Source organism: Eupeodes corollae, chromosome 3 (genome assembly GCF_945859685.1).
Source record: "Eupeodes corollae chromosome 3, idEupCoro1.1, whole genome shotgun sequence".
In the NCBI taxonomy this organism is placed as follows: domain Eukaryota; kingdom Metazoa; phylum Arthropoda; class Insecta; order Diptera; family Syrphidae; genus Eupeodes; species Eupeodes corollae.
In genome coordinates, this window is record NC_079149.1 from 67,641,671 (window position 1) to 67,657,132 (window position 15,462).

Below are 15,462 nucleotides of genomic sequence, written 5' to 3' on the forward strand. Positions count from 1 at the left end.
AACCAAATTAAGAGAATTCTGACAGTTTCCAGCCATTACATAACCTATGTATTTTTCGACTTTGAAATCCTTTATTGATGCAATTCCTTTTATCGGCAAAATTTTTGTTTTTGTAGTATAGTTTGAAGAGACCAGGTGCGAGAACACCACTGCACTTGGTCTCCACTTCAACGATTGCAACTACGCCTTACTTTATAAAACTGTAGCCAACTTCATTGTAAAAGTAAAATAACCGCAGCCAACTTCAGGCAAAAAAACGAAGATGAATTTGTTATGCATGTTATGCATATTATTATTATTCCCAGACGCAAAGTCATCATAAAAATATTTATGTATTTGTCAGCACAATCTAGCTTTATATAGAGGTGTAAAACAAACAAAGGTGGCTTATTAGAACTCAGAACGTTAAAGTATTATTGTCGTCGATCATTCAAGTTAATAAATAAATATATTCAAAATAAAGAAACAAATTTTTCACTTTCAATTAAATTTGTCGTTCAAGTAAAGAAAAGGGAAGTTTCTTGTTTCTAGTGTGATAGTGTTAACTACACACATCATTTAAAATATTCATCAAAGAAGATAAAAAGAAAACGTCGGACGAAAACACCAGGGGGAGTACCCAACCTAATAGAAACCTGGCCTGAAGATACATTCCTTTGAATTTGTCTGAACCTCTAAGTCAGGCATAACAAATTCATACGAATTCTAGAAGCCAACCGCCATATTTTTTGTAAGATATTTTCCTAAGAAAAAGAAAACTAAATTATAAAAAACCAGTTTAATAAAAGTGTGAAGCAACTAAACTTCTTTTGTTTTTATATATTATATTTTCTTATAAATGAATATAATATTATACTAAGTATAATTGGTGTTTAAATCCTCAAAACTTTATTTATCAGAAATTATTAATCCTTAAAACTTACTTACTTACTTACTTTTAAAACTAAACCAATTGGCAATTCCGACAAAGTTTACTTTTTTACTTTTACTTAGAATGTTGGTTTCTGTTAAACAAAGTTATTAAGCTATGCAGTCAGTGAAAATAAGTTAACCTACCGTTGCTTTTCAAATAAAATATTGAATAGTACTTAAATTTTCTTTTATATTTAACAGATATATTCACTTTGGAGATTAGGAATGCACACGTCGTTGACAGAGCAATAATCGACCAGTAGTTGCATTTTCAGTCCATGAAAAATAATACTGTCTCTGTTGCTCAGCAGAAAAAACATCGTTGAATTGTCTGCGTGGCATAATATTGTGTTAGTGTGTATATTTACATAAAATAGAAGTTAACACAACGCTAACGTTAACCCGAAACCTGTGCCAATGACCTGTACATCGAATAATTTCCCACAGGTGACCAAATCTGCTTCGTTGCATTTGAACCAGATGCATTTCACGCGCGCATTGAACAACACGCGCAACTCCAATAATGCTGACGCATCTGGGAACCAGGGTAAAGGTAGTTTTATGAATTAGGTTTAGATATGGCTTTGATTCAGTTAGTGCAGTTAGTATTAATTTGGACTTGACAGAGAATAGTCAATTAAAATATAGATCATTAAAACTTAAAAGCTTGTTTCATTTAAATAGTAAGTCGGACGGTTGGGCTGGCTCCTCAGGGGTCGGCGTTCGCTTTTTTCTAGGATTCCCCTTCAGGGAATCCTTAACTTAGATATATGGTGGTAAACACATTGTGGTTAATGTGAAAGAGATAACTATAGTGCGACATGAAAATGGCGGCTGAATTAGGTTTTTGGTATACGAAAAAGCATTTGGTTATCTTTATCTGAAATGAAAGAAGAGTGTGGAAGAAACAGTGTTTGCGTAAGTGCGTTTTCGGTCCACAGAAAAGCATAAAACATACTGTGGTTGATGTGAAAGAGATAATTATAGTGCGGCATGAAAATGGCGGCTGAAGTGCGTTTTTGGTATACGAAAAAGCATATGGTTATCTTTATCTGAAATGAAAGAAGAGAGTAAAAGAAACATTTTGTTGAATGTTTCTTGGTATGAACTTTCGTAAACCGAAGATTACGAAAAAACATGTTGCTAACGCTATATGAGCTGAGTAAAATGGTTGTAAAAATAATTATATTAATTCATTATATTAAAGTTACTCAGGACAGAATCTGTTTAAAAGTAAAAGTTTCAAGTATGCTCTGAATTTTCACGCTTTTAGTCAGGTATCTGGTAGATATGCTTTTTGGATAAATTAAATTAACATTTTTTTAAGGCAACAGTTGCTGTGACAATTGAATGCATGGACCAGGAAGACACTGCTGGGATTCATGCCAGAAAGTCTCAACATCATGGACCCAGTTAGCCACAGGACTCAAATCGAATTTTCCACATCCCTACAGTGAAGTAGAAGTACATCAGCAGCTTATGAAGAGGATACGAAAGCCGTCGGAAACAACCGATAACTTCTCTTTTGAGATAAATCTTATAGGAAAAATGATTGACCTTTCAGACAAGACCATCATATAATACATTCTTACTGGCTTAAACGACACTCAAATGAAATATTTCTGAATTCATTGAAAAGATCAAATGGTTCCAAGGCATTCTAATAAATTCACGTCAAGCAAACAACTTAAAGGCACCAAGATTCGTTACATCTCCTAGGCCGTCAACCAGTGAGTCTACCAAATGGCAACCTAATCGTCATCCAGTCCTGAAGAACCCCATCTCTTGCTACAACTGTAATCAGCCAGGAAATTATTCAAAAAATTGCATTCAGTCGAGGAAAAAAGGGACCATAATAAGGACCAAAATCAGGCAACGAAGACAGAAAAGAATTATCGCGTTAATGTGATTGTTAACAACGACAATGGAGATTGGAGATAGCCCAATATCTGCTTCCGAAGTTCAGTTAGGCGAAGAAGTAGAAACACCTGTTCTTGTTAAACTACATAATGAACACCGTTAATGCATTGCAATGAACCAACAAGAATTTGGTCGAACCAAACCGAAATGGAAATCGAGCTAGTGAAACAAGATCCAATAGTGCATCAACCGTACAAAGTACCGTATCCAAAGCGACAGATACTAACTACAATGATCTGTGATCTGATGAAAAGTGGACTTGTCATTGAATCACAATCTGCTTCACCGGTGGTCCTAGTCAAAAAGAAGAATGGCGAGGACAGAATGTGTGTTGATTACCGGAAACTATATTCCATCATGAAGAAAATCCGTTATCCAATGCCATTAATTGAAGAACAACTAAACGACCTAGCAGGTTATAAATACTTCTGTGTCCTGGATTTAGCCTCCTTTCATCACTCATGACGGTTTGTACGAATTTACATCAATGCCTTTTGGTCTTGTTAATCCTTCTTCCATATTTCAAAAATTAATGAACACCATCGTCTGAAAGATGAAACCGGCCAAAATTGTTTGCTATATGGATAATGTAGTAATTCCGTCTGAAACATTTGAAGAATGGGTAGAAAAATTGGAAATATTTTTGAAGATATTGAAAGATGCCAACTTAACCTTCAATCTTAGAAAATGTGTTTTCTTCAAGAAAGAAATAGAGTTCCTTGGACATTTAGTGAAAGACGGAACAATCCAACCTGGGAAAACAAAAACAATGGCAGTGGAAAAATTTGAGACACCAGAAAATGAACATGAAGTCCGACAGTTCATCGGACTGTCCATGTATTTTCTGAAATTTATCGAAAACTATTCACTAATTGCACTGACCCTGACCAATCGAACGAAAAAGAATTGTATGTTCCAATGGGGTCAACAAGAGGACAATGCGTTTAACACTTTTAAAAATTGTCTTACCAAGAGGCCACTGCTCGCTCTTTATAATCCGAACAGTGACCATGAACTCCATACTGATGCCAGTTCTCATGGGCTAGCAGGAGTTTTAATTCGCTCCACCCATTGGCTTATTACAGCAGAAAAACTTCAAAGGACGAGAGTTTCTTCCATAGCTATGAGCTTGAATGTTGGTACGGATTATAGCTTCGCCATTTTTATAAGACCCGAGGCAACTTACTTCTAGAACACTTAACAATTTAATTTTTTTTTGCCGGCCACTCAGTGGCTATTTACTATAAAAAAGACTGAGTAAGTAAGACCATTTTATTGAACTCACATGTATTAATACTTATTTTCTTTCAAATAAAGGATTTGTAACCTACCGTAAGAGTACTAAATTCGTATTTTTTATTGCGTTCACAAATAAGTCTTCGCTGTGACCAAATTTTCACAACACTGGAGAAAGATTTATGGAAAAGCAAACATTCCAGAACTTCGTCCATCATTTCGCCGAAGACCAGTTCCTATCACCAGACCTACCACAAAAGTCAACGACATCAGCGGAAGTCCAGGGGTGGAATCATGTAGGGTGATTTGTCAAAATGTAATCAAAAGAATTTATTCGTCTGTGTAATGTGATCACCAAAATAATTCTTAAACTTGGCATCACTTTCGAAGAACTTTGACATTTGATTTTTTTAATCTGCCGGCAAATCGGTTTGTATTTTGTTCGTCTAGACGTTGTGTGTTCCTAAAGTGGAGTTCATTTCAACAAAAATGTAAGTAAACATTAATGTATATTGTATTACTGTTTACTAGACTGTAATTGTTAAAAAATATAGTTACAATATCAAAAATGAGTAGCACTTCCTTTCCCACCAAATTCCTAAAATCTCATCAAGAAAAATAAATTAATAAAATAAACTAAGCAAAATATCAGGTTGCAATGTGGGAAACTAAAAGAATTTCAATTCCCACATCGTGACACCTTTTTGCTCAATAATCACTTTTAATTTTTGTAATTTTTGAAACCAGCAAATAAAGTTCAGTTTTAACATTACTCTCAACAAAAACGGTTGTTTTATATTGCACATATTTAGACCGTTAGAAAATACAACGCAAAAAAAAATGAATTGCAAATAAAAAATCAATCACACAAACGAAAGGAACACCTTCCACAGACAAAGCGTTGGACAGTGTCGACGAGGTAATAGTCCAAGCATGTGGTATCAAAGCAGGAGTGGAGGAAACATGTGGAGTATCCAGCTTCGGATGTTATGAACGTGGTGAGTTTTCAGAAATTTTAGTTTCAGTGATAATTTACGATTTTTTTATTTGCAGAGTTAGATAATGTTTTAACAGAACTCCTTTCCGAGCCAGTGGATGTGGCATTGGAGCCAACGCCTATCCCAGCGTCTACTTCCAAACGCAACAAGCCACCAAAAAAAGTCGAGGAGAATACGCTTCTAGGCGACAAGCAACTGGAACTGGTCACTGCAAACAGACGAAATGTGATCTGCGGGACGAAGATATTTCAAACGGCAGCAGTTAAATCCTTCAGGCATTCATCTGAAATATAAAAAGCTTAGGTGGCACACACGCCACCAAAATCCAGAGTACATTCCCACCGCGAAATATGATGCGAACATTGGTGTGGAAAAATGTCGTAAACAACATATTTGAGTTTATTGAATAGGTTTCTTGCTATATTATAATTTTAAATTTGAGGAGAACTAACTTTGCTTGCATAGAGGTAAAACCTCTGGAATAAAGAAATGTCATAGTTAAAGAACGGTGTTTTATTTAGATCGATGGAACCAGTGTTGGTAACTTTGACCAACTAAAGTATTACTATTTTAACTTCTTTCGCACTTATTCGCTTCTTAAAAACGTCTGAGTGTAATAACACACCAACGTAAAACCCACAAAATCAACAGTTATTGCAAACTTAACTGTTCTTTTTCAACTATTTTTGTGAAAATTATAAACAACCAGCTTCAGCATAACGTTCGCTTTGATTTTTGAGTTTTGGAAAATCTCAGAACGGAAGGAGAAGTGGTGGAAATAAACGAAAATGCAAAAAATGAAAATCGAAAGCCTTCAAACAAGCAACAGTACACCAGAGAATATGAAGATATGGCCAAATATAAAAACTGGGTCCAACCAAGCGAAAAAGGTAGATTTTGTAATTGCTATTTAGATTTCAATCATTAAAATTTTATTTCAACTAATACTCTCTAGGTAAAAGTTTTGCATACTGCAAAATTTGTGCAGTAGATTTAAAGACAGCTATGGGTCTGAAAAGTCTTGAGCGACATGCAAACACCGACAAACATAAGAAAGCGTCGAAATCAATCAAATGGATAATTTTAAAGTTTCTTTAAAGAGAAAGGTAGCTGTGGCAGAGATAAGGTTAGGTGTTTTTATCGCAGAACATAATTTAGCTTTTAATGTTATGGAACACCTGCCTAGTCCTTTAAAAATTGTTTGTTCCGTTTCTGAAATCACAAAGCAAGTACAATGTAGTCGTACTAAAGCAACAGCTATAATTAAATATGTAACAAGAGCATAAAACTTAGAAGACCAGTTACGTGACGTCCCAGACGTCACCGTTACCCATGACACCTCCCACAATCCCTGGCAAAGTAAGCAAATAATATCATAGAGAATAAGCTTCATGTTATATTGTAAAATTATTATAAGTTAGTCTAAAATCAATAATCTAACTGGAAAGTGCAGCCTCGCTTTGGACAGCGGCTTTCCTTTTAGAATTTAAAATAATAAAGAAATAAAATAATAAAAGAAAAGAAAAACAATTATGTTTTTTTTAATTTAGATTCAAACCCAAAACTATAATTGGCGCAGTCGGTTTCCGAATAAGGAAAAAGTAACCTACCGTCCGAAAAAGGAAAAATAACCCACCTTCCGAATAAGGAAAAGGGAAAAAGTGAAAACAAAGTGAAATAGTAACCTAACGTCCGAAAAAGGAAAAATAACACACCTTCCGTAAAAGGAAAAAAAGTGAAAAAAGGTGAAAAAGTAACCTACAGTCCGAAAAAAGGAAAAACAACCCACCTTTCGAATAAAGAAAAAAGTGGAAAAAAAAGAAAAAATAACCTAATTCCGAACAAGGAAAAGTGAAATAAAAAAAAAAAGTGAACTTTGATAAAAGAACCTTGTTAGAGATTAGATCAACAAGGCACAACACAGTCGGCACCATAGTAGAACGACAAGGCACAACACCGACGGCACCATAGCAAAAATAAACAACATTCCAACCACCAGCTGCATTTGCGCGCGAGTTACATATGATATAGCAGCAACTACAATTCAACCGATAAGTGCAGCGTCGCCAATGAAGGGTCAACAGCACGATCAACCAAAAAGTGCAGCATCGGCTAATAACGGTCAACAGCACTTCCAACCAATAAGTGCGGCATCAGCAATAAAGGGTCAACAGCTCAATCACCCACTAAATGCAATTTCAGCATTAAAAGACTATAAAAGCAAAGACATAACCGATCAGAGGAGCCCAATAATACGTACCTATGTAACCCCAATGATCGCAGCGACGCTTGGACGGCGGATCATTCTGGTTTCTTATTAGTTTGTTGCATTTAGTATAAATTAATAAAGCGTAAGAGGCCTGTGGCCCAATAAAAAAAAAAAAAAAAAGTTTTTTTTTTTTTCTTTCTGCGGCCACATAAAACGTAAATCGCGAGCATTAACTAGACCTATTTCTCGGTCCACAAACTTCCAACAACAATAAGCATGAGCAGAGCAACGGCGCCGACAAGACAGTATTCTTCGTCCGGTAGATTTTTGGGCATGAGCGCAACAACAACCACATTAAGCTGCGCATCCTCATCATCGACGACGTTGATGATCGAATCGAAACCAGACCATCAACATACAAGTCTGCAGGCCACACCCTTTTGCATAGTGTCGTGATAAGCGGTACTTGCTACCGATAACCACTTCATCGTGCGATGTGGCGAAATATGATCCTGTTTATATTTTATATTATTCAATATTCAGTTTTAAGTTTTTGATTCTATTGTGAGAGCTTGAGCGGTGCGGACGAGCCTAAGTAATAAATTTGTGCAAGAAAAATAAAATTTGTGTTTTTTTTATTCCTCACCGAACATTCTGGTCCTATCGAGCCGAATAATTTTACCAGTGCCTATGGAAAATTAAAACTCGTGATTATTAAAACAAAAAATTCTGTGCAGTGCTATTATAATTAAATACAGTCCACAACTTTCTTGTGTGCTTAATTATATTGCAGAGCGCAAATAACTTGAACTTATTTTTTTTTAACTGTGCATTGATTCCGTTCAAAATTGTTGCGATTTTCGAAGGGTCGACCTGGATTGTAACGGTTTTGTGCGGTCTTACGGTAATGTGCAAACCTAACTGTGCAGTGCAGTTAAACGAGAACTATGGGTGACGTGTCACGCAGGGACGTCTTCCGTTCATCTCTGTCGAGAATTTCGACATTTGTCGACTCCACAGATTTTTCTGAGGCGAGTGTATTCAGCCTTCTTCGACACCGAGCAGAGTGCATGAGGAAGAGAGAAGCCAGACGGCAATGTGCAGAGGATCGTGCAGAAGAGCAACGCTGGACCGAGCATGCCCAGAGCAACAACGTCACCAAGGTGCCCACTGTGCAAGGAGCCACATCCTCTCTATCGCTGTGGGGATTTTCTGGCACTGTCGGTCCCAGTCAGAAACGAGAAGGTGCGGAACTGGAAGTTATGTGCGAACTGCCTACGTCTAGGATATTTTGCGCAATCCTGCTCCGCTGGAGCTTGCAGGAAGTGTAACAAGAAGCACAACAGTGTCCTTTGTTCAGAACAGCGTGCGCCAGCAGCTGGACTTGCGGCTGTGGCGGGTTCGACCATGAACCCAGAGAGCAAAGATATGCCAACTATATCACCACAATAGCAATCAACTGAGGTGATGACTGCAGAGCAGCAGGTAGTTGGGAATGTCCCAGCATCGGCGGACATTCCTTGCTCGACATTGAGCAAGAGCAAATTCAGAGCGATGCCGTGCAATGTGCACTGCTAGCTACAGCATGCGTCAAGGTGCAAATCAGAGCAGGACAATCCGTTGAGGCAAGGGCGCTTCCTAGACAGCGGAAGTCAAGTCAACTTGGTCACAGAGCGGTGCGTGCAGAAATTGGGCATTAGCAAGCGACATTGCGTTTTTTTTGTGCAGGGCATTGGATCGAGCATTGCCTTGCGGCCGACCGGAATGGTGAATGTTAGCATCCGGTCTACAATCGATCCGATCTTCAATCTGGAATGCGAAATGTTTGTCGTGAAGAAAATCACTTCTTGCCTACCTGCAAGATGCTTATCGCAAGCACAAGCGAACGAAATGCGTGAGCTTAATTAAATTTGGTTGATCCCAAATTCAGTGAGCCAGCTAGAATAGAGATGTTGTTGGGAGCGCAGGTATGGGCGGAAATCATCGGAGAGTGCATCAAGAGATTCAGTTCCGGATTGACGGCGCAGGATTCGTCCCTTGGTTGGATCGTTTTTGGCCAGCTTCAACCAAGGCATGAACGTGCAGGCAAGACAATGTGCATCACGTCGGAACCTTCAGATGTAGAGCTTAACCAATTGCTGAGGAAATTCTGGGAAATCGAAGAGCCGAGCTGGAAATGTTTGCCGTCTGCGGATGATGAATGGGTTGAAGACAATTTTAAGAGCACCCATTACCGAACTGCAGCTGGCCGTTACGTGGTAACTATACCAATAAATCCAAGAGCAGCAGAATTGGGGTCCACAAGAGCTGTGGCCATGAAGAGGTTCCTACAAACCGAAAAGCGATTATGTGCAGTGCCAGAGCTGAGACAAAAATACGTCGACTTCATGCGCGAATATGAAGAGCTCGGGCACATGAAGCAAGTGATTGGACCAAGTACGAGCGAGCGAGCATACCACATTTCACACCACTGTGTCACTAAGAAGTTTCGGGTCGTCTTCGACGCATCTTGCAAGAGCTTTAGTGGAGTGTCATTAAATGATGTGCAATTTTCTGGTGCTAAGCTTCAGGACGATCTATCGGCAATCATAACACGTTTTCGGTGCTTCAAGATTGCAGTTTCGGCGGACGTCGAAAAAATGTTCCGCAAAGTGAAGGTGAATCCAGAGCAGTGGGATCTCCAGAGGATTTTCTGGAGGGAGAGCCCAAATGAGCCAATGAGGGAATACCGCCTGACAGTAGTTACGTACGGTATGGCGTCCAGTGGATTTAATGCAGTGCGAGCAATGCATCAGTGTGCGAGCGATCATCAGGAGTCCTATCCATTGGCCTACAAGGCTATTTTGAGCAATTTCTACATGGACGACATGTTCACCGGCGCAGACACAGAGAAGCAGGCAACAAGTAAGTGCAGGCAAATAATTTCCTCATTGAGAGCAGGCGGATTCAAGTTGAGCAAGTTCATGTCATCAAGTCAAAGGGTGCTATCGAAGCTAACTAGCACCTGGTCGAGTGAAAGAGAGCTAACTTTTCCGGAAGACAACAACGCTTCTATGTTGGGCCTTGTGTGGAACTGCGCAAAAGATGAGATCTCATTCATAGTCAGAGCGAGAGATGAACGCGTTTCCAACACTAAGAGAGCAGTTGTTAGTGCAATCGCAAGGTTGTACGACCCGAATGGCTACCTTGCGCCCGTGATAATTAGTGCAAAAATCCTCATACAAGACCTATGGCGATCCGGAATTGCATGGGACGAGCAAATACCCATGTCCATTCTGCCGACATGGCAGAAGTACAACGAGCAGCTGCCGCACTTGGAAGCAATAAAAATTTCGAGATGGCTAGGCAGCACTGAGCACCATAAATTGGAGCTTCACGGTTTCGCAGACGCATCCACCAGAGCTTACGCTGCAGTAGTGCACATGCGGGCAACTTCACTTGCTGGCAAGACTACTTGCGTAGTTATCGCGTCGAAAACCAGGGTAGCTCCAATCAAGACGATTTCTGTTCCTAGGCTGGAACTATGTACAGCTGATCTTCTGTGCAAACTGATGAAGCAGGTGAGCAGTGCATGTGCATTTCAAAATTTGACGAAAATTTACTGGTCCGATTCCACAATTGCCTTATGTTGGATCAGTAAAATGCCATGCGAGCTGAAGACTTTTGTGGCAAATAGAGTGAGTTCTATCCAAGAGCTGAGTGGAGGACATCGCTGGAGGCACGTGCGGTCCGATGACAACCCTGCCGACTTAGCGTCCAGAGGTGTCACAGCAGAGCAGCTGGTTCGCAATAAACTCTGGTGGCATGTGCCGTCATGGCTTCTCCGAAACGAAGACGATTGGCCAGGTGCAGATGCAGCGTCAATTCGGCAACATCCAGAAGAAGCTTTGAAGGAGCTTAAGGCGCCAGTCGTTGCCAGTGCCAGAATAACAAAACCAGCGGTACTGAGCGTCGGCGATACTAGTCTTATTGAGAGCAAGTCAACACTCCAGAGCATCCTGAGAATAACTGCCTTCATATTGCGGTTTGTCCGGAATTGTAAGAAGCGCAACAATCACCAGAAGACATTACCGGTGACGTCAGTTCCATTGGTGTCATTAGAAGAGCGTGACGGAGCTTTAGCATACTGGGCTAGAACCGAGCAACATCGTGCGTATCACAAAGAGATGCAACAACTCTCGCAGGAGTCTTCATTGGAAGGGTCGAGCAGCATAATTTCACTCAATCCATTCTTGGACAACGAAAGGAACGATGAGAGTAGGGGGACGGCTTCAGAATTCGGCATTGTCGTACGAAATTGTGCACCCCATCATAGTGCCAGCCAGGAGCACCCTAAGCAAGCTGCTGATCAGAGAAGCGCACCTGAAGACTCTACATGGAGGTGTGCAGTTGTGCATGCAGTACATCAGGCACAAATTTTGGATTCCAACCTTAACGCGTGCAGTGAAAACGTACATATCACGGTGCATAACGTGTTTCCGTCAGACCAAGGCAACATCAGAGCAGCTAATGGGCAGCCTTCATAGGGATCGAGTCCAACCAACAAGAGCATTCAAGCATAGCGGATTAGACTACGCTGGACCGGTGCAAATCAAGGCCAGATCAGGGCGATCGAAGGTCGTCGAGAAGGGCCGTATTTGTGAACCAGTGAGCAATATGACGAGCAGCGCATTTTTGGCAGCTTTTCAACGTTTCACTGGTCGTCGCGGTGCATGTTCAGTGCTGTGGAGCGACAACGCGACGAACTTCGTCGGAGCAGATGCTGAGCTGAAGAGAAATGGCGAGCAATGGAAAGACAGGCTACCAATTGAGCAAGTCAACTCTTTGGGCACGGAATGGAAGTTCATCATTCCAGGCACCCCGCACATGGGAGGCATCTGGGAAACCTGGGTGAAATCCACAAAGTACCACCTTCGGAGGCTTATGGGCAAGCAGATCATTCGAGACACTCGCTACAACTTTGGTGCTCATAGAGGCATGCCTAAATTGTAGGCCTCTATACGCGCTCTCAGATGATGCAGACGATCTACATGCACTCACACCTGGACACTTTCTCATCGGAGAACAGATGGTGCTACCTCTAAGTGCCGACGTGAGTGAAGTGCCTCAAGGACGGCTGAAACTGTGGGGTATAGTGAACCAGATGCAGCAGCAGTTCTGCAAAAGGTGGAGTCGCGAGAGTTACGAACCCCATTCCCATGCAACATCAGCAACAACAGGGAATAATGCTTACACAACAAGTCACTGACCGACGATACTAATTATTATTATTATTAGGTCAACACAATTGTTAAAGTTAACAGGAATTCGAAAGCATAACGCTTAATCAGCGTCTAGTTCATTTCCTTTCGAATTCCTGGAATCAGAACAAGCAATAGAATAAGTTTCGTGTAAAGTTATTGAAAATAAAAGATCATTGTCATTTTGAATTTCAACCCAATAAGTTGTTTTTTTTACCCAAGCGCACGCCGCGACTTATAACTGGCGCAGTCGGCATAGGCCTGGTTAAAGTTTAGAAAAGTTATTTAAATACGGAGGTTTACCGTTAGTGAAAAGAAAACTTTAGAAACCAAGGAGTTTCAACTCCTAAAACCAGTGCACCTACATCGCGAAAAAAAAAAAAAATATAAAAACACAAAAGATTAGTTCAGTGTCATAATAAATTAAACATTTTGTTCGTCTAAGTCAACGGTATATTGACTATAAAGAAATAAAATAACACAAAGACTAGTTCAGTGTCATAATAAAGTAAACATTTTGTTCGTTTAGTCGACGGTATATTGACTATAAAGAAATAAAATAACACAAAGACTAATTGAGTGTCATAATAAAATTAAATATTTTGTTCGTTTAATAGACGGAATATCGAGTAAAAAAAAAAAAAAAAAAAAAAAAAAAAGGGAAACAAATATTTAAATAATCAAGAGCATATTGATTACAACAACAACAACTACAACAACAACGAAATGATAATCCTTCTAATATCTGGGTTAATATTCGCATTGACAAATGCACAAATAATAGAAATCCAAAATCTTAACAAAAACCAAGGTTTATTGACTTTACAATTAGGAATGGCTAAAATTATAGCTGATTACAGTAAACTTATACATATAGTGGACCTAGACCTCTACAGCGAAAACATTCAAAGCATTACATACTCACTAGACATATTCGAGAAAGACCATAAATTAACAGAAATGACGAAGATTTTAAGACTCAAACTAAGAGACCTTTCCGAAAAGATCAAATCTCGCACGCCAAAACAAAGAAACAAAAGAGGAATTATTAATGGACTAGGAACTACAATAAAATTCATAACCGGAAATATGGACGCAAACGACGCACTTAAGCTAAATGAAGAAATAGAATCAATAAAGAAAACAGCATCAGAACAGGACCAAACACAATCCAAACTAAATACCAAAATTTTCGAAAGACTCCAATATTTAACTAAACATATTAACGACCAACAAGACAAAATTCAAGACTTTCTTAGAACAAACTTTCAACAGACATATAACAGCGTTAGAAGAAGCGAAAATTTCATCCAACAGTCCCAATATCTAAATCAAGTCAACTATAACATAGATCTGCTGTCAAACCACATTAACAATATAGCCGAAACAATCATACTTGCTAAAATTAACATAATCCCAAAATTTATTTTAAACTCAGATGAACTCGAACATATAAATAAACTTTTCGAAGAACAGTCATTCAATATTTTATCAAATGAGCATATCTATGAACTTCTAGAGTTACAGGCATATTATAATGACAACAAAATTATATTCAATATCAAAATTCCAATATTTTCCCAAGACACCTTCTCCTTTTTGCACCTAATTCCTCTTCCCGTAAATATTAGTAAAGAAATTGTGACAAAACCTTATATTGCAATAAATAACAATTATATATATTATTATAACAATAAATGTACAAAAATAGAAAATGTATTTATATGTAAGCAACCAAGTCTTATAGAAGATTTCGACAACTCACCTTGCATTGGACAACTGCTCAAAAATCAAAACGCAGAATGTACACTCAACGATCTGGGAAGAATCGAAAAAATCTTTTCACCAGAGCCGAATCATATAGTTTTTCTTAATATTCCTTCAACAAACATCAAATCTACATGCAGCAACACTACCTATACGATAGAAGGCACAGCGCTCCTTAAGTACAAAAACTGTTCAGTCAATATAAATGATGTCACCTACAGCAATAACCCCATAGCTTACCAAGACGAAATCTACATCATTCCCGCTTCATATGCCAAAATTATATCAAATTTGACCATCGAGAAGATCAGCCTCGAGAAAATAAAAGAATACCATTTTTCGAATGAAACCAACATCAAACGAGCCCACCATAGAATTTTCTTCACTGATGCCGTAGTTCTTATACTATCTCTTCTCATCATCGGCATAATCATCAGATACTTCAGAAACAATTCCAGTCACAGTATTCAACCTGTCGCTCCAACCCTATCGCTCCAGTCTAAGGGGGGAAGAGTTACGAACCCCATTCCCATGCAACATCAGCAACATCAGCAACAACAGGGAATAATGCTTACACAACAAGTCACTGACCGACGATACTAATTATTATTATTATTAGGTCAACACAATTGTTAAAGTTAACAGGAATTCGAAAGCATAACGCTTAATCAGCGTCTAGTTCATTTCCTTTCGAATTCCTGGAATCAGAACAAGCAATAGAATAAGTTTCGTGTAAAGTTATTGAAAATAAAAGATCATTGTCATTTTGAATTTCAACCCAATAAGTTGTTTTTTTTACCCAAGCGCACGCCGCGACTTATAACTCGCGCGAGCATTAACTAGACCTATTTCTCGGTCCACAAAATTCCAACAACAATAAGCATGAGCAGAGCAACGGCGCCGACAAGACAGTATTCTTCGTCCGGTAGATTTTTGGGCATGAGCGCAACAACAACCACATTAAGCTGCGCATCCTCATCATCGACGACGTTGATGATCCAATCGAAACCAGACCATCAACATACAAGTCTGCAGGCCACACCCTTTTGCATAGTGTCGTGATAAGCGGTACTTGCGACCGATAACCACTTCATCGTGCGATGTGGCGAAATATGATCCTGTATATATTTTATATTATTCAATATTCAGTTTTAAGTTTTTGATTCTATTGTGAGAGCTT